This window comes from Scyliorhinus torazame, chromosome 23, assembly GCF_047496885.1.
Source record: "Scyliorhinus torazame isolate Kashiwa2021f chromosome 23, sScyTor2.1, whole genome shotgun sequence".
Classification (NCBI taxonomy): Eukaryota; Metazoa; Chordata; class Chondrichthyes; order Carcharhiniformes; family Scyliorhinidae; genus Scyliorhinus; species Scyliorhinus torazame.
This window is the reverse complement of record NC_092729.1, coordinates 16759963-16779069: the sequence shown is the minus strand read 5'-3', so window position 1 is coordinate 16779069 and position 19107 is coordinate 16759963. Positions and strand designations below refer to the sequence as shown.

General features: G+C 45.9%; 1 long non-coding RNA gene across 1 annotated transcript; it reads right to left on the bottom strand.

The window, feature by feature from the left end:
• Positions 1–1098: 1098 nt before the first annotated feature.
• On the bottom strand, positions 1099–4493 carry LOC140399707 (uncharacterized). The gene is made up of 2 exons (XR_011937801.1): positions 4109–4493; positions 1099–1421 (listed from the first exon to the last, which is right to left on the bottom strand). It is a non-coding gene; the product is annotated as an uncharacterized lncRNA (long non-coding RNA).
• Between the last annotated feature and the right edge of the window lie 14614 nt (positions 4494–19107).

Sequence of the window (19107 nt, the reverse complement as noted above, 5' to 3'; positions counted from 1 at the left end):
CCCTGAGCCCCTCCAGGGCGCCGAGAGAACCTTCACGGTTTCCTGAACCCCCCCATGGCGCCTAGAGACACTTCACGGTGCCCTGCCACCCCCCATAGCGCCTGGAACCCTTCCCAGCGCTCAGCCCTCCTCCATGGCGCAAAGAGGCCCATAATGGTGCCCTGCACCCATCTTTGGCGCCTGGAAACCCTTAACTGTGCTCTACACCCCTCCAAAGCGCCCAGAGACCCGTGCCGATGCCCTGAACACCTCCATGGCACCTAGAGACCCTTCATGGTGCACAGACCCCCTCCATGGTGCCTAGAGACCCTTCATGGTGCCCAGACCCCCTCCATGGCGCCCAGAGACCCTTCACGGTGCCCAGACCCCCTCCATGGCGCCTAGAAACCTTGCAAGGTGCCCTGAACCCCTCCATGGCGCCTGGAGACGCTTCACGGTGCCCAGACCCCCTCCATGGCGCCGAGACACCCTGCAAGGTGCCTGAACACCTCCATGGCGCCTGGAGACGCTTCACGGTGTTCCGAACAGTTCCATGGCACCTAGAAACCCGTAACTGTGTTCTGAAACACTCCATGGCGTTCAGAAACACTTCACCGTGCCTTGAACCCCTCCATGGCGCCTCAATGCAGTTCGCGGCGCCGAGAAACCGTTAACGGTTCCGGGAAAACTTTTGTGGTGTTCTGAAAACATCCGGGGTGCCCTGAAAAATGAAAGCAAACCTCAGCACCCACTGAACATTTCCTCCGCACTCTGATCTCCTGCACCATCCTCTGAATCACTTCACCATCCTCTTACTCACCCACTAAATCCCTCCCCTATTTTCTGAATCAATTGCCGAGCTCCAGAACCATTTCCATGGTTACCTTCTATCACTTCCAGACCCCCAGCTCGTTCTCCATAGCCCAGTACTTGAGACATCCTCACATGTAAGTGGTCAGAGAGCTGATATTGTGGCCCCCTATCTTATCTCAGACCATTTGCATCGACCTCCCCTCCCCTTTATCTGGAATGTACACATCTGTTCCCAGCCTCAATTCAAACCGGACACCTTCGCTACAGACAGCCTGATCCTGAGGGTTAACAAGACATGAAGCAGTGACCAATGCAGTAAGTTTTATTTCTGATTACAGGCCATTATCCAGACAGCAGGAATACAAGGTCAGGTGTTAGAGGAGTGAAGTAATAAATTAGCCTGTTGTCCAGGAAAGAAGCTTCCATTCAGAGAGAACATGGAGATCCCGGGTTGATGGTCGCCCCTCACTGGATCATTCATCTTTACCTTCAATACCGTTTTGACCATTCATCGTTCGATAGAATTTTTTTTTTCCGGGAAAGGGGAACGTCAGGTATCATCTTCTCAGTGATTGGCACATCACTGAGTCTGGTCACGTCACTCGGCGGATGTTTTGAACGATAACCCCCTAAAAGTAAAAGAAAACATGATGAAGGAATTAATTACGGGTTGATCAGCCTGATGGAGAACAATGAGAAAACAGAAAGCAGAATCTCTCAGCCGGACAGGGACACACTCGGCACAAAGCAGCAACATTAGGTTTGTTGTATATAATAATATTCCACAGTTTGCAGCCTCCCACTCGAGAACTTGAAAAAGCCCACTCCGTCTCCCCATCTCCTGGTCTGTACAAACTCCCTCCCTCCACCTCCTGGTCTGTACAAACTCACTCCCTCCACCTCCTGGTCTGTACAAACTCACACCCTCCACCTCCTGGTCTGTACAAACTCACTCCCTCCACCTTCTGGTCTGTACAAACTCCCTCCCTCCCTCCACCTCCTGGTCTGTACAAACTCACTCCCTCCACCTCCTGGTCTGTACAAACTCCCTCCCTCCCTCCACCTCCTGGTCTGTACAAACTCACTCCCTCCACCTCCTGGTCTGTACAAACTCACTCCCTCCACCTTCTGGTCTGTACAAACTCACGCCCTCCACCTCCTGGTCTGTACAAGCTCACTCACTCCACCTCCTGGTCTGTACAAACTCACGCCCTCCACCTCCTGGTCTGTACAAGCTCACTCACTCCACCTCCTGGTGTGTACAAACTCACGCCCTCCACCTCCTGGTCTGTACAAACTCACTCACTCCACCTCCTGGTCTGTACAAACTCACGCCCTCCACCTCCTGGTCTGTACAGACTCCCTCTACCTCCTGGTCTGTACAAACTCACCGTCTCCCTCCAACTCCTGGTCCGTACAAACTCACTCCCTCCACCTCCTGGTCTATACAAACTCCCTCCCTCCCTCCACCTCCTGGTCTGTACAGCCTCCCTCCACTCCTGGTCTGTACAAACTCCCTCCCTCCCTCCACCTCCTGGTCTGTACAGACTCCCTCTACCTCCTAGTCTGTACAAACTCACCGTCTCCCTCCACCTCCTGGTCTGTACAAACTCCCTCCCTCCCTCCACCTCCTGGTCTGTACAAACTCCCTCCACCTCCTGGTCTGTACAAACTCCCTCCCTCCCTCCACCTCCTGGTCTGTAGAAACTCCCTCCCTCCACCTCCTGGACTGTACAAATACACCCCCTCCAACTTCTGGTCTGTACAAACTCCCTCCACCTCCTGGTCTGTACAAACTCACTCCCTCCACCTCCTGGTCTGTACAAACTCCCTCACTCCCTCCACCTCCTGGTATTGACAAACTCACTCCCTCCAACTCCTGGTCTGTACAAATTCAATCCCTCCACCTCCTGGTCTGTACAAACTCACTCTCTCCCTCCACCTCCTGGTCTGTACAAACCCACTCCCTCCCTCCTCCTCCTGGTCTGTACAAACTCACTCCCTCCACCTCCTGGTCTGTACAAACTCCCTCCCTCCACCTCCTGGTCTGTACAAACTCACTCCCTCCACCTACTGGTCTGTACAAACTCACTCCCCCCACCTCCTGGTCTGTACAAACTCACTCCCTCCCTCCACCTTCTGGTCTGTACAAACTCACTCCCTGCCCCCACCTCCTGGTCTATACAAACTCACTCCTTCTACCTCCTGGTCTGTACAAACTCACTCCCTCCACCTCCTGGTCTGTACAAATTCACTCCATCCCTCCACATCCTGTTCTGTACAAATTCACTCCGTCCCTCCACATCCTGGTCTGTACAAACTCCCTACCTCCACCTCCTGGTCAGTACAAACTCCCTCCCTCCACCTCCTGGTCTGTAGAAACTCCCTCCCTCCAACTCCTGGTCTGCACAAACTGACTCCCTCCACCTCCTGGTCTGTACAAACTCACACCCTCCAGCTCCTGGTCTGTACAAACTCACTCCCTCCACCTCCTGGTCTTTACAAATTCACACCCTCAACCTCCTGGTCTGCACAAAGTCACTCCGTCCCTCTACCTCCTGGTCTACATCAACACACTCCCTCCCTCCTCCTAGTCTGTACAAACTCACTACCTCCCTCTACCTCCTGTACCGAAGTACAGTGAAAATTAAATGGGGAGAAATGGCTGATGGAGATGCTGATCCTGTCTTCACACACAGTCCACACTCTCACAATCTGTAGCAGTGTCAGTGACCAGAGCCCCAGAGGGGCAATTTCTTCACTCAGAGGGTAGTGAGTGTCTGGAATGGGCTGCCAGAGGTAGTAGTAGAGGCGGGTACAATTGTGTCTTTCAAAAAGCATTTAGATGGTTACATGGGTAAGATGGGTATAGAGGGTTATGGGCCAAGTGCGGGCAACTGGGACTAGCTTAATGGTAAAAACTGGGCGGCATGGACTGGTTGGGCCGAAGGGCCTGTTTCCATGCTGTAAACTTCTATGATTCTATGAATAAGGACAATGACAGAGTTTCCGGATCAATGATCCCACTTAGACCCAGCAACGTGCCCCGCTCAGTAACTTGTGGTTTCATTATTGATCCGTGTGGACCAGCTCACAAAACCAACAAGCCCCGCGAAGCACTCCGATAGTGACTAAAATATCAGAGATTTACCAATGGAGATTGTTTATCCTGAATTCTTCAGTTTGTTTTAGAATCTCACAATCCACATCTCTTAACCTATCAAACCATTGCATTCAAAGCAAATACAATCGATTTAAAATTAATCTGCATGAACCCCAGCGGCTTTAGTGTTGGAGAACGTTAAGAGATTCTTACTTCCTTCCATAATATCTGGTCTCGCTCCAGTAGGATTGCTCTGAGTCAGCACTAGAAGTACAAGCACCAGGAACAGCGCTTTCTGCATCTTCACTGGGGTCTGTCAGAGTTACGGTCAGAATGCTGGTGTAGATCTCTTCTCTATCTAATCGCGGAGTGTTGCTGCTTTTATAATCCCACGAGCGGGCGTGTCTGCTTCCTGGTGATATCATTGGAAACTGTGTTTTCCTTATTGCTGCCTTATTTCCATGAATGTCGCCTTGAGCAAAGCCAGATCCACACAGCTGTTTAGTTTAAAAATCTAAAGGGGACAGCAGTGTACCTCGCTAGTGTTCCACATGATGTGTTCCTCTTGCTGACAGCCTCTCCCTCCGAAATGAAGCTGTGCTTAGACTACATATGCAGACACAGTGCCTGTAAAAATGTTCATCAAAACCCCTGAATTTGGACGAACGTCCTTTTTTGTGAAGCACATCTGTATCTTAGATCCTGTCTCGTTGTGTAAGGCCATCTTCAGATCCCTATCCACATGTAGGTCCGGACACTGTAGCCCAGCACTCTTCAGACCGGAGACATTATTTCCGTGTCGTCCCTCCCTAGCACTTTTGTTAAAATGCATCACGTCACAATGAAGGAAAAGAAGAGCAAAGCAAATTACAGCACAAGAGCAGGCCCTTCGGCCCTTCAAGACTGCAGCCACTTTGCTGCCCGTCTGAAAGGCGCTTCTGTGGCCGCGAAAGGACTCCAGGTTGGTAGTTTGCCTCCCTGATGCCAAAGCCCTGGATGTCTCTGAGCGGCTACAATGCATCTTCAAACGGGAGGAAATCAGACAGAGGTCATTGCCCACATTGGCACCAATGACATAGGAGAAGGAGTAGCGAGGTCCTGTGACTGCAATTTACGCAGCTCGGTACAATATTAAAAAGCAAATCCTCTAGGGTAGTAATCTCAGGAATACTCCAGGCGCCATGTACTCGCAAGGCTAGCAACAGGGATATAGTGCAGATGAACACGTGGCTAAAGAACTAGTGCAGAAGGGAGGGCTTCAATTTTTTTGATCACTGGGATGTCTTCCACGGAAGGTGAGGTCTTACAATAAGGGCAGGTTACACCTGAACTAGAGGGGCACCAATATCCTGACTGGGAGGCTTGCTTGTATGCTATCTGTCTTACTTGTTATACTCCGTGCATTGAAGCAGATACACTCCAGACCTCCAGGCCCACTGAGTTCGACCTCCCTCAGCCTCCCCTTCCTGTTATCCTGGCTGACCCTGGTACCATGCTCATCCCCAGTCTCTACACTTGCTGGCGTACTGTCCTGATTCCCACCCCTGCCAGATTAGTTTAAACCCACCCGCACAATACAGCTGTAGATTGTTGGGCCTCCGGCAATATCCTGAGGAACTCCTGCAGCGATGCCCAACCATCGTACCTTCTGCCAGGTATGACTCCAACCAGCGGAGAGTTTTCCCCCTGATTCCCATTGACTCAAAGTGGAACATCATCTTCGTGTATTTCATGATGCCTTTCTTATATTCCTTTCTTTATCTCTGTCCCACATCCCGACTACTGCTCGGGGGTCTGTACTTAACTCCCATCAGGCTTTTTCCCCTTTCTACTCCTCAACTCTACCCACGCAGATTCTATGCCTTCCGACCCAATATCGCTTATTTCTATTAATTGAATTCATTTCCTTACTAACAATGCAGCCACGCTCCCTCGTCCCAGCTGCGTGTCCTTTCTGGAGGACAGAGATCATTGGCCACTTAAGTCCCAGCCCTGATCGCCTTGCAGCCACGACTCTGTGATGCCCCCAACATCGTACCGGCCAAATTTCAATTTGCGCGACCACCTTATTCACCTTATTTCGTATAACGCGCGCATTTAGGTGCAACCCCCTCATTCCAGAATAGACCGCCACCACCGCCCCACTCCGTCATCATATTTGTCCCCTCTTTTGCTTTAGCTAAAGTTGGATTCCTGCCACCTTCTCCTGTTGTACTAGGTGTTCTGGAAACTTTATTATCCTTTCTGGAGGCCTCGGCCCCTTTAATTAAATTAAAGTCTTCTCCATTAACCTGCGCTTCTACCTTCTCCTTTAACTTGGAGTTTCTAAACCACGCCCATATGTTTGGGTCGTGCCCGGCATTGGATGGGTTCTGGAGGGGGGTTGCGAGAACTATATCTAAGGTGGTGAAAGTCCAGGTCAAGCCAAGTTGGGGGCTAGCACTATTTGGAGTGGCGGACGAACCGGGTGTGCAGGAGGCGAAAGAGGCCGGCATTCTGGCCTTTGCGTCCCTGGTAGCCCGGCGGAGGATCTTGTTAGTGTGGAAAGATGCGAAGCCCCCCAGTGTGGAAGCCTGGATAAATGACATGGCAGGGTTTATCAAGTTGGAGAGGATAAAGTTTGCCTTGAGAGGGTCAGTGCAGGGGTTCTCCAGGCGGTGGCAACCGTTCCTAGACTGTCTCGTGGAGCGTTAGATGAAGATCGGTTCGCAGCAGCAGCAGCAACCCGGGGGGAGGGGGGCCATCTCTTTCGCGGGGGGGGGGGGGGGGGGGGGAGGCTGGACGGGGCAGGGGTTTTCCTGGGGGCACTTGAGCAAGAAAATACATAAATGTTCAGGAAAGTTAATCTGTGCGGGAGGAATCGAATGTACAAAGTTCTGTATTATGTCGATTTGATATGTTTATGTCTTGCTCGGCGACTTTTCTTTTCTTTCTGTTAGGGGGGGGGTTATATGGGTGAAAATTTTGTTGAAAAATTCTTAACAAAACATATTTTTAAATAAAAACTTGGAGTTTCTCATTCTTCAGACAACTGAAGCCCCCCCCCCTCACCCCTGCCCACGCCACTATTTAGTTAAAAGCCGCGCCGACAGCCCGTGTTGTGCCATTCGCCAAGAATCTGGTGCAAATATGGTTCAGATGAATGTGCCAATGTGACATGAATTTAAACCGATTTCTCCCAAAAGCAATCTTTACCTCCTTTATCTTATTTACCAGTACCAACTGTCATGTGAGAGTCCATTTAAGAAAAATGTGTTTCATCAAATGGCTACAGTGATGTCATTTGTGGGTGGAGCTGGAATGGAATTCTGCGTTTTACTTCCTGCGTTTTGAGCTGGAAGCTGTTTTTGGCTCTGTGCTTTAGTTTCACTTTCAGTGGGAGAGCTGCGTTCAAACCAAGCAGGTGTATACTGGTCTCTCTTTCTGTATGATAAACAAGATGTTCACATCACTTGATAATTTAAAAGTGATAACTGCTCTCTGTATCGAACTCAAACCTTCTACCTTTGTCAAAACGTGTTTTGGCTTATGGATGTTGTTTGGAAAGTTACTAAGGGTTACCCCGGAGTACTGTATCTTTTTGGTGGGTTATCAGTGTTGGTAGATGGTAAGATGTTTACTGTGGGTTTATAAAATGTTAACTGAATTCATGGAATAAACATTGTTTTGTTTTAAAAATACTTTAAATCTCTGTTGCATCACACCTGTAAAGTGGGCCCTTGTGCTCCCCATAACCAAAATCTATTAAAAGTTGTAGGTCGAGGTGAACATACTTTGGTGTTCTCTGAACGCTGGCCCATGTCACAATTAGCTCGTGGTTCAGATATCAATCCAGAGATTATTACCTTTTCAGTTGTCTCTTTTTTAAAATTCAGCTCTAGCTCTCACACTCTCTTAGCAGAAGCTCTGTCCTAGTTCTAGCTATTTCGTACCTACGTAGACCAGTAGAACTGGATCATTACCCTCCTACTCCGAGTGCACAGCTGTACCGCGGGAGAAGACCTGAGAGGGATCATGTAGCGAGGCAATGTGGGTAGAGATCAGAAACAGGTAGTGTACAGCCACAATTTTGGAGTTTTACTGTAGGACTCCCAACAGCCAGCGGGAGATAGTGGAGCAGATATGCAGGCAGATTTTGGAAAGGTATAAAAGGAACAGGATTGTTGTGGGGGTCATATTCACTGTCCATATATTTCATAGAATTTACAGTGCAGTAGGCCAGTCGAGTCTGCACTGGCTCTTGAAAAGCACCCTACCCAAGGTTAACACCTCCACCTTATCCCCATAACCCAGTAACCCCACCCAACACTAAGGGCAATTCTGGACACTAAGGACAAATTAACATGGCCAATCCACCTAACCTGCACATCTTTGGGCTGTGGGAGGAAACCGGAGCACCCGGAGGAAACACACGCACACACGGGGAGGATGTGCAGGCTCGGCACAGACAGTGACCCAAGCCGGGAATCGAACCTGGAGCCCTGGAGCTGTGAAGCAATTGTGCTATCCACTATGCTACCGTGCTGCCCGGTTGACTGGGACGCATTTATTTCCAGGGGTTTGGATCTATAGAACTTGTACGGAGCATCCATGTGGGCATCTTGAAACAATATGTAGATAGTCCAACTAGGAAAGGGAACGCACTGGATCTGGTACAGCGGAATGACCACGGCCAGGCTTTTGAAATTTCATTTGGGGAACATTACATGAAGAGTGACCATAATCTATTTTGTTTTAAGGTACTGTTAGACAAAGATAAGAGTTGTCCTCGGGTGAAGGTGCTAATTTGGTGGAAGGCTGATTATAACAATATTCGGCAGGAACTGAACAGTCCAGATTGGGAGACGGGGGTGGGGGAGGCGGATGTTTGGGAGTATATCAACATCTAGCATGTGGAACGGTTTCTAATGTCAGTTGAAAGGAAGTCAGGACCGGGATGATCCTGTGAGGAAGAATAAGAAGGACAAGTTTTGGGAACCTTGGATAACGAGGGATATTGTGAGCCTTGTCCAAAGTAAAATAAAGCATGTGTAAGGGCTGGATGGCTGGGAACACACAAAGCCTGTGAGGAATTTCAATAAAACAGGAAGGAACATACGCTAGGAGTCAGGGCTTAAAGGGTCATGAAAAACGTCATCGACAAACAGGATTAAATAAAAGCCCAAGTCTATTAGACATATATAATGAGCAAGAGATGAGCCAGGTAAAGGGTTGGCCAAGTCAAGGACAGCGGAGGGAATATCTGCTTAGAACCAGAGGAAATCGGCGAGGTACTGAATGAGTACTTTGCATCAGCATTCACCACAGAGAACGACTTGAGGAATGATGTGTCTGGGGAAGGGTGGGTTAAATTGGTCAGCTCAGGCTTGTAGAGCCGAAGGGCCTGTTCATGTGCTGTACCTTTCTTTGTTCGTCTTCACCCCAGATGAGATGGCCAAACCCCTGCCCCAGACAGCACCAGAACCTGCGAGATTATCGATCTTGGTTCCAGTAAATAATACCAATGCCGGTAACTGTACTCTCCCCGATGACGCCTCCATTTCTTTCTCCGCCGCCCCGCTCCCCACACACACTTTAACCGATCCCTGTACCATGGTCAATTTGGTCATCCTCTCTCCAGTCCCCGATTCCACCCACACAGGAGGAAAGAATGTCGAACTTTTTGGAGATGGACATGGGCTGAGGATCCTGTAACTCTACCTCCTGGACTCCTCCACCTGGATCTCATCCCTCTCCCCACATCACCCTTCTTATGTTACGTGTCTCTTAGTTCCTCAGCTAGGTTATATTCATGTCCCGTTTTTTGTAACCATATGTAATCATATATACATGACTCGTATTCCAGAACTCTTATTTATGTCTTAATTATTTATGACCTTATATTACCGATACTCCACTGAATTGTCTTCCAAAATTAGGTCTAAAAAATTATCTTTCTTCATATTGTTTAAATTAACTGGGAGCCTCCCTCACTCCAGGGATCGATGTCCAATAGGGGAATACACTCAGAATATCAGGAGCAACATTTGCCAAATGTTAAAATCTGTAAGATACGTCTACAATTTGACACAGCTGCCTCAGTTACAGAGACAGAGTGTCAAAGAGAATACCCTCAGCGGCTGAATATCCACAGGGTTTGGGAAAACAGAATTCAAAAGATCCAAAATCCTCTGAGATAAATATTGTTCACCTCGTTTCAGTCTTCAGTGGCGGCCCCTGAGACTGCGTCTCCCCTATCCAGATTGACCGGTTAGTGTCCACAGATACGGGTGGATATATCGCAATGCGGAGTAGGTATTTGAGTGAGACATGAGAGCAGAAGGACAGTGTACAGTTTATGGTATAAATAGTCTTCCTTATACAGGCACACAGAGTGTAAAGAACAGATTGAATTATCTCAGCCAAAAAGTCAACTTGGCTGTCACAACATGGCAGACATGACAGAGACATGACTGCAAGATGCTCACAACTAGAAAGGCTGACCAAACAGCTAATAAAATCCACAAAAACGGTGCCTGAAAGCAACCTCGCAAGTGAAAACATCGGCATCACAGGAAACATTTACAATTTTTAAGGAAAATGAGAAAAGTTAGAAGATATGTGGGCCCTTTTAAACTGAAATTGAGCTGTTTTCAATTAAAAGAAGGTGGTGACAGATATGCTGAAGGATGGATTGCTTTCAATATTTACAATAGAGGAAGAGATTGGCATGCCAGAGGTCTCAAGGACAATATTATTAAACAGGAGCAGGGATTTATTAAAATTCACACAGTCTGCGCATCACTAATGGAGAAATTACTAGTGTTGGAATGTGACAGATACCAAGGAATAGGCCCTTCCCATTCCAGGGGTTTTAAGGAAGGAGTTGGGAACATTGCAGATTCCTGAAATGACGAGTACCCGTGCTAGCAATTAACATGACCCTTATTCTGGAACTGTGTCTCCGAGTTCAACTAGTGAGCTCGTATGCATAATCCTCATGCTGTAAATGTGAGTCTTAGTTCTCCAGCGAGCTTATGTACATGACCATTAATCTGTAACCGTGTTTCTCAGTCACCCAGAGGTGTATGCACGTAATATATTTCATGTAACTGTCGCCAAATTCTCAAGCAAGCTTACTTACAGTACTCTTGTTCTGTAACTGGGCCCGCCAGTTCCACAGGGAGCTGACACATGTGACGTTTGTTCTGTAACTGTATCTCCTGGTTAACAGGCAGTATGTACACACGATCCTTACTCTGTAACTGTGTCTCCCAGTTAACAGGTAGTTTGTAAAAATGATCGTTATTCTGCAACGTTGTCTCCTAGTTCTATAGAGACATCATTTAAATGTCACTTGTTCTATTGCTGTTTCTCCTAGGTCGCTGCCTATGAAATTTTCAATGGTTTTAATATTCATGTCCAATTTTTTCCGACCTTTGCTTCTATATTTTCGTCTAAATTTTCTTGCAAACTTTGGCCTCAATAATGATCTTCCTTCACGTTATTTAAACTGTCTCGGATTCTGCCTCACCGACGGATCTGGTGAATAATTAAAGATCTCACAGGTAGACATCCTTTCGGAAGGAGCGGTCACAGTATGGTTGAATTTAAAATACAGATGGAGGGTAAGGAGCTAAAATCCTATTGCAGCTTCATCTGCTTAAGCGAAGGAGACGACACTGAGGGAGGAGTTGGCTAATGTAGACTGGGAGCAAATACTTCATGGTTGGACAATTGACGAAACGTGGAGTACATTCAGAGTTTATTCATAGTGCTCCGCAAAGGTATGTTGCAGTGAAAGTGAAGGAGTGGAGGAAAAGGGATAATCAGCTATGGATATCGAAGGGAAAATGTGAATAAAAATCCAAACAAAGTGGCAAAGATTAGTGGGAAACTAGAGCATTTGGAAACCTTTGCAAGTCAATAGAAAGCCACGAAAAAAGCAATAAAGAAAAGGAAGATAGATTAAGAGGCTAAAGTAGCTGAGAATATAAATGAAAAGGAGTGGCTAGGGTCAACATTGGTCCTTTCGAGTATGAGAACGGGATTTAATAATGGGAATTGAGGAAATGGCGATGGAGTGAACGAATATGTTGTGTCGGTCTTCACAGTATAAGCCACAAACAGCATGCCAATAATTAAAGGCAAGGAGGCTATGGCAGGTAAGGACGTAGAAACGATCATTGTCACTAATTTGATAGTGTTGGGTAAGCTATCGGGGCTACAGGTCCACACGTCTCCTGGCGGGGATATAGCAAATGCCTTTGTGGTAGTTTACCAAATGTCGCTGAACTCTGGGGCGATTCTGGCAGATTAGAAAACAGCAAATATGACGCCACTGATTTAAAAAGGAGGGAGACAAAAGGCCAGTTAGCTTAACTTCTGGAGTGGGGGAAATGCTTGAATCTATCATCAAGGAAGAAATACAGAAACATCTGGATCGAATTTGTCCCAATAGGCAGACGCAGCATGGGTTCATGAAAGGCCGGTCATGCTTCACTAGTTGTCTGGAATTCTATGAGGACATTACTAGCTCGGTAGACAACGGGGTACTGGCGGATGTGGGGATCTGAATTTCCAGAAGGCATTCGACAAGGTACCGCACGAAAGGCTGCTATGTCAGTTAAAGGTGTACGGTGTTACGGCTAATATATTAGCCTGGATAGAGGATTGGTTAACTGAAAGAAAGCAAAGATTGGGGAAAACAGTTTTTTTCTTGTTGGTGATCATTGGCTAGTTGTGTTCCCCGTGGATCAGTGTTGAGATCGCAATTGTTTACAATTTACATAGATAATTTGGAGTTTGGGACCAATTGTAATGTGTCAAAGTTCGCAGATGTCACTAAGATGAGTGTTGGAGCAAAGTTTACAGGACACTGATAGCCTGCAGAAGGTTGTAGATAGTTTAAGTCAGTAGGTAAGGATCTGGCAGGTGGAGTACATATTTGGTAAATGTAAGTCAATCTATTTTGGTAGGAATAAAGCAAAATGGACTATGATTTAAATGGTAAAAAAAATGCAGCATGCTGCTGTGCAGAGGGACCTGGGTTGCCATGTGCATGAATCGCAAAATGTTAGCTTGCAGGTTGAGCAGGTGATTAAGGCGGCAAATTATATGTAGTCATTCATTTCCAGAGGGATCGAATTTAAAGAACAGGGAGGTAATGTTGCAGCTGTACAAGGTGCTGGTGAGACAACACCTGGAGTAATCTGCACAGTTTTGGTGTCCTTCCTTGAGAAAGGATGTGCTGACATTGGAGGGGTGCAGAGGAGATCCGGCAGGTTTATTCTGGGGTTGAGACGTTTGTCTTTTGACGAGAGACTGAGTAGACTGTGACTATACTCATTGAAATTTAGAAGAATGAGGTGGGACCTTGTTGAAACATATGACGGGAATATAGGATAGAAGCAGGGAGGTTGTTTTCACTGCTGAGTGAACCTAGAACTAGAAGGCATAGCCTCAAAATATGGGTCAGCAGATTTAAGACTGAGTTTAGGAGGAACGTCTTCACCAAAAGTGTTGTGAATCTGTGGAATTCCCTGCCCAGTGAAGCAGTTGTTGCTGCCTCATTGAATCTTTTTTGAAGACAAAGATAGATATATCTTTGAACAGTAAAGGAATTAAGGTTTATGGTGAGCGGGAGGGTAAGTGGAGATGAGTCCACAAAAAGATCACCCACGATCTAATTGAATGGCGGAGCTGCTCGAGCGGCCAGATGGCCTATTCCTCTCTCTGGGTCTTATGTTTTTATTGTGTTCTTATGTCGAACAGTGAAATACTCTCAGCAGATCAGCAGAAACACTTGCAAACTATTCAAATACACCCGATACATTTGCAAGTTGACACGTCAGCCTCAGTTACAGAGACAGCCTGTCAAAGGTTATAGTCTCTGCGGCTGGACATGCACAGACATATGGGGTAGAACATTTAAAATATCCAAAATCATCTGAAATAAATAATATTCCCCTCGGTTCAGTCTTTAGTGCCTGCCCCTTACACTGAGATTGTATCACCTCATATCGGTCTCCCCGCATAGTGTACAGAAACGGGTGGATATGCCACTGTAAGATGAATATTAAACATTTGGGTAATGTATTAGAGATGAACACTTTGCAGTTTACAGTATCAACACTGTTCCTGATATAAACTGATGGAGTATGAAGAAAACTTTTCATGAACCCAGCCTCAGATTCAACTTGGGGTTGCAACGTGACAGCCAGAAAAGACATGTCTGGAGATGGTTGCAACTGTAAAGGGTGACAAAGTAGATAGTATAATCCGTAAAAATGGAGTATTGAAATAAACTCGCAAGTGAAAACAAAACATTCACAGAAAATGTGTAGTTTTATGTGGAAAAGGAGAGTGGTCGGAGAGAATGTGGCTCCTTGTAAATTCAAAATGGTTCTGTTCTCAACGAAAATAAAGTGATGAAAAACATGTTGCAGGATGAATGTGTTACAGTTTTCACCATTGAGGGCGCGGTTTCCATGTCAGGGAGCCCAAGAAAACTATTATTGAACAGGAGCAGGGACTGAAAAAAATTCAGTCGGGGTGTCACTAATGGTGAAATTAATAGTGTTCGAACGTGAAAACTCCCCACCAACAGACCGTTCCCATTTCAGGGTCTTCAAGGGGGGAGATACAAACACTGCAGATTCCTGAAATCAGTAGAACCCAGATACCTGAGATACAGACCATTGTTCTATAATTGTGTCTCCTAATTCCCCAGATGAATTATATGCATGACCCTCATTCTGAAATGTGGCTCCTAGTTCCACATACACATAGTATACCTGTCCCTTATTTTGTAACTTTGTCGCCTGGCTCTCTATATGACTTATACATATAACCCTTATTCTGTAACTGTCTCAGAGGTCCCCAACAAGGTTATTCAAATGACCCAGTTTCTGCAACTGTGTATTCTGGTAACAGTTAGGTAATATGCATGATTATATTTTTAAATATCTGTCTCCTAGTTTCCCACCTCGCTAATAAACATGACACCCATCCTGTAACGTGTATAGACTTTCCCCAGCTCGATTATCTGTACATTTGCCTCTTTGTACCCCAACTAATTTTTGTACATGATTCTTATTCTGCAACATTGTCTGCTTGTTCTCCAGGTAGAGTATATACATGTTTTCTGTAACTGTATCTTCTATAACCACCTGGCTTATATACATGACCCTTATTCTATAGCTGGCTCCTTGTCATTCTGTAACTTTGTCTCCTAGTTCCCCAGCTAACTTACATAGGTAAGGTTTTACTCTGTAACTGTGTCTGCTAATTCCCATCTAACTTTTATACATGACCCTTATTCTGTGCCTGTCGTGCCTCGTTTCCCAGCTAGTTTATATACAGGACCCTCATTTTGTACTCGTGTCTCCCATTCCCCAGCTAGCATGTTTAACTAAGCCTTATTATGTACCCGTGACTCCGAATTTCTCCATTTGCGTATATACATGACTCTTAGTGTGTACCTATGTCCCCTAGTGTCTCTATGTTCTCCAGCGACCATGAATACGTGGCACTTATTCTGAAACTGTCACCCAGTTCCCCAGCGAACTTACATACATACTCTTATTCTGCAACTGTGTCTCACAGTCCCGCAGCTAGCTTATAGAGATGAAACACGCGTTGTTAACTGTGCCTCCAAGTTCATAGAATTCACAGTGCAGAGGGAGACCATTTGGCCCATCGAGCCTGCACAGGCCGTTAGAAAAATCACCCTACTTTAAGTACACCTTCTTCCCGCAACCCAGTAACCCCACCCAAACCTTTTTGGACATAATGGGCAATTTAGCATGGCCACTCCACCTAACCTGCACATCCCCGGACCTTGGGAGAAAGCCGAAGCTCCCGGAGGAAACCCACGCAGACGTTGGGAGAACATGCAGACTCCGCACAGACAGTGACCGAAGCCAGGAATCGACCCTGTGACCCTGGCGTGTGAAGAAACAGTGCTAACCAATGTGTTCCTGTGCCACCCACTGACAGTGCGACCAAGTGACACTTACTCTCAGTAATAACCTGCTCGCTGACCCCCAGTTCGGTTCTACAGCAAGTGAATATGCATAACTCTTATTGTGTAACGGTGTCTCCCAATTCACCATTGTGCTTATACACTTTACACATGTTCTATAACTGCGACCCTGAGTTCTCCGGCTAGCTTATATATATGACGCTGATTTTGTAACTGTGTCTCCCGCTGCCCAGATAGCTCATATACATGACCCTTATTCTGTAACTATATATCCTGGTTCCCCAGCTAGTGATATCCATGGTCCTTATTTTGTAACTGTCCAGACAGTTGCTGAGGGAGATTTTATACGACCCTCATTGTGTATCTGTGTCTCCTAGTTCCCCAGATAGCTAGGTACACATGACCCTTATTCTCTAACTGTCTCTTCCAGTTCATCAGCGAGCTAATATACATGTTCCATTTCCGGAACTGTGTCTCCTAGTTTCACAGCTAGTTACCATACATAACTCTAATTCTGTAACTTTGTCTCCTCGTTCTGCAGGTAGCTTCTCTACATGGCCAGTGTTCTGTTACTGTGTCTCCGCCTTCTCCAGCGCGAATGTATACATGACTCTCACTGCAACTGTCACCCTGTTCCCCAGCAAACGTACATGCATACTCTTATTCTGTAATAGTGTCTCACAGTCCCCAAGGTAACAAACATGTATAAAACTCATTCTGGAACTGTGCCTCCGAGTTCTCCAGCGAGCTTATGTACATGACCATTACTCTGTAATGGTGTCTCTTAGTTCAACATCTAACCTACACGCATGATCACGATTCTGTGACTGTGTCTCCCATTTCCCAGCTGGCTTGTAAACCTAACAGTTATTCTCCACCTGCCACTTCCAATTTCCCCGCGTGTGATACACATGACCCTTATTATGTAATTGTATCTCCCAGTTCCCCAGCTAGATTTTGTGCATTTCTCTTATTCTGCAACTTTATCCCAGTTCACTGAGAGCTTTATATTGTGACCCTCGTTATCTAACGGTGTCTCAGAGTTCTCCAGCGACATTACATTAATAGATATGATTCTGTTATTGTCTCCCAGATCCTCCGCGACATTATATACATGACCGTTATTCTTCAACCGTGTCTCGCACTTGCACAGCTCGCTAACATACATGAGCCTCATTGTGTAATTTTGTCTCCTAGTTCTAAATAAATGACCCTTATTCTGCAACTGTCTGTCTTGGTTCCCCAAAAGCTTATACACATGATCTATATTCTGTAACTGCGACTCGTAGTTCTCCAACTAACTTATATACATGAGGTCTATTGTGTAACTGTATCTCCTGCTTCCCAAGGTAGCTTATATACATGAACCATTTTCAGTAATGTGTCAGCCAGGTCCTGAGCAAGTTTATATACATTACCCTCTGTATGTACCTATGTCTCCTAGTTCCCCAGCTAGCTCGGTATATTATTCCCTAGTTGTACCCCCTGGTTACCCAGCGAGGATATATCCATAATCCTTATTCTGTAACAGTGTCTCCTAGTTCCAGTTAGTTGGAAACATGATTCTTCCTCTGTAACTGTGTTTCCTTGGTCCTCAGTGAGCTTATACACCTGACCCTTATTTGTAACTGTACTCGTAGTTCCGTATCTAGCTCAGATCAATGACTTTGTTCCAATCTTGTATTTCCAAGTTATCCGGCTATGTATTTTGCCATGATTATTTGATTTATCTTCAATTAGTTCAGAGCAGTGCTTCCAAATTTTCCTCTAAATTTTTCACCAAAATTAGGTCGAAAGAACGATCTTCATTCACGTCACTTAGACTGACTCGGAAATAGGGGCCATGTAAATAATCGCACTGTGGAAGAGGAGGTGCAGTGACGAATAAGGTTCGTGTATATATGCCAGCTGGCATATGGCCCATATTATGTACAATTAGGATCAGGCAAACTACCCTTGGGTTGAGAAGTCAGCCACCAGAGGCCATAGGTTTAAGGTCAGTGGGGAAAAGTTTAGTGGAGATGTGCGAGGCAAGTTTTAATACACAGGATGATGAGTGGCTGGAACGTGTTATCAGATGAGGGTGTGAAAGCAGATCTATTAACGACGCTCAAAATGGATCTCGACAACTACATGGATAAGGTGGATATAGAGGGATACGGCACTAGGAAGTGCCGAGGGTTTTCGCTAAGTGTGGTATCATGGCCGTGAAAGGCTTGGAGGAGAAGGTCCTCTTCGTGTTCATTGTTTCCAAGTGAGCTTCTGTGGAACAATGAGACATGGTTACAAATCAAGGGTCATGTATCACAGCTACCTGGGGAACAAGGAGACACAGTTACAGAATATGGATCATTAAGATAAGCTTGCTGGGGAACTTGGAGAAACTTCCAGAATTAGGTAATGTAAATACGCTAGCTGGAGAACCAGGAGGCACGGGTGCAGAATAAGTCTCAAGTTTCAAAAGTAACGATGGACCGAGTAAAGACGGTTAAGAACGAAGGTTGGCGAGATAAGTTCAAAGGGGAACTCGGAGGTACAGAGACAGAATCACGGTCATGTGTACAGATTAGATGAAGAATTAGGAGGCACAAGATCAGAATAAGGGACAGGTAGATAATTGAATTGGGGAACATAGACATGCGCAGGGTCAGGTTGATGTGTATTAGCCAACTGAGAAGCTGAGAGGCCTATGTTCAGAAAAAGAGTCATGCATGCAAACGGATACAGAATAAGGATAATGTGTATCGCTGACTGGAGAAGTAGCAGAAAAAAAATTACAGAATCAAGGCCTTATATATAAGCCAGCTGGGAACTGGGAAATGCATTTACACATTTCGGGTCATGTCTGGAAACTAGATAATCAGGTTCCTGGGAGGTACAGTCTCGGAATAAGGGGCAGCCAGTAAAGTCTGTAAAAAGGGGCATATTACTTATTTCAGAGGATTTGGTATCTTTTGAATTTTCTACCCCAGAACTCTGTGAATTTTCTGCAGCAGAGGATATTACCTTTAACATGCTGTCGCTGTGACTGAGGCTTCTGTGTCAACTTGCAAATATATCTTATAGATTTGAATAATTTGCAATTGTTTCTGCTGATCTTCAGAGTGTATTTCCCTTTTGGACATTCATCCCTGGGGTCCGGGAGGCTCAGAGTAAGTTTTAATAACGTGACAAATATGTTTTTTAGACCTAATTTTACATGAAAACATAGAGTAACCTATGTAACCAAAGTTCCCAAGTAGTTGAA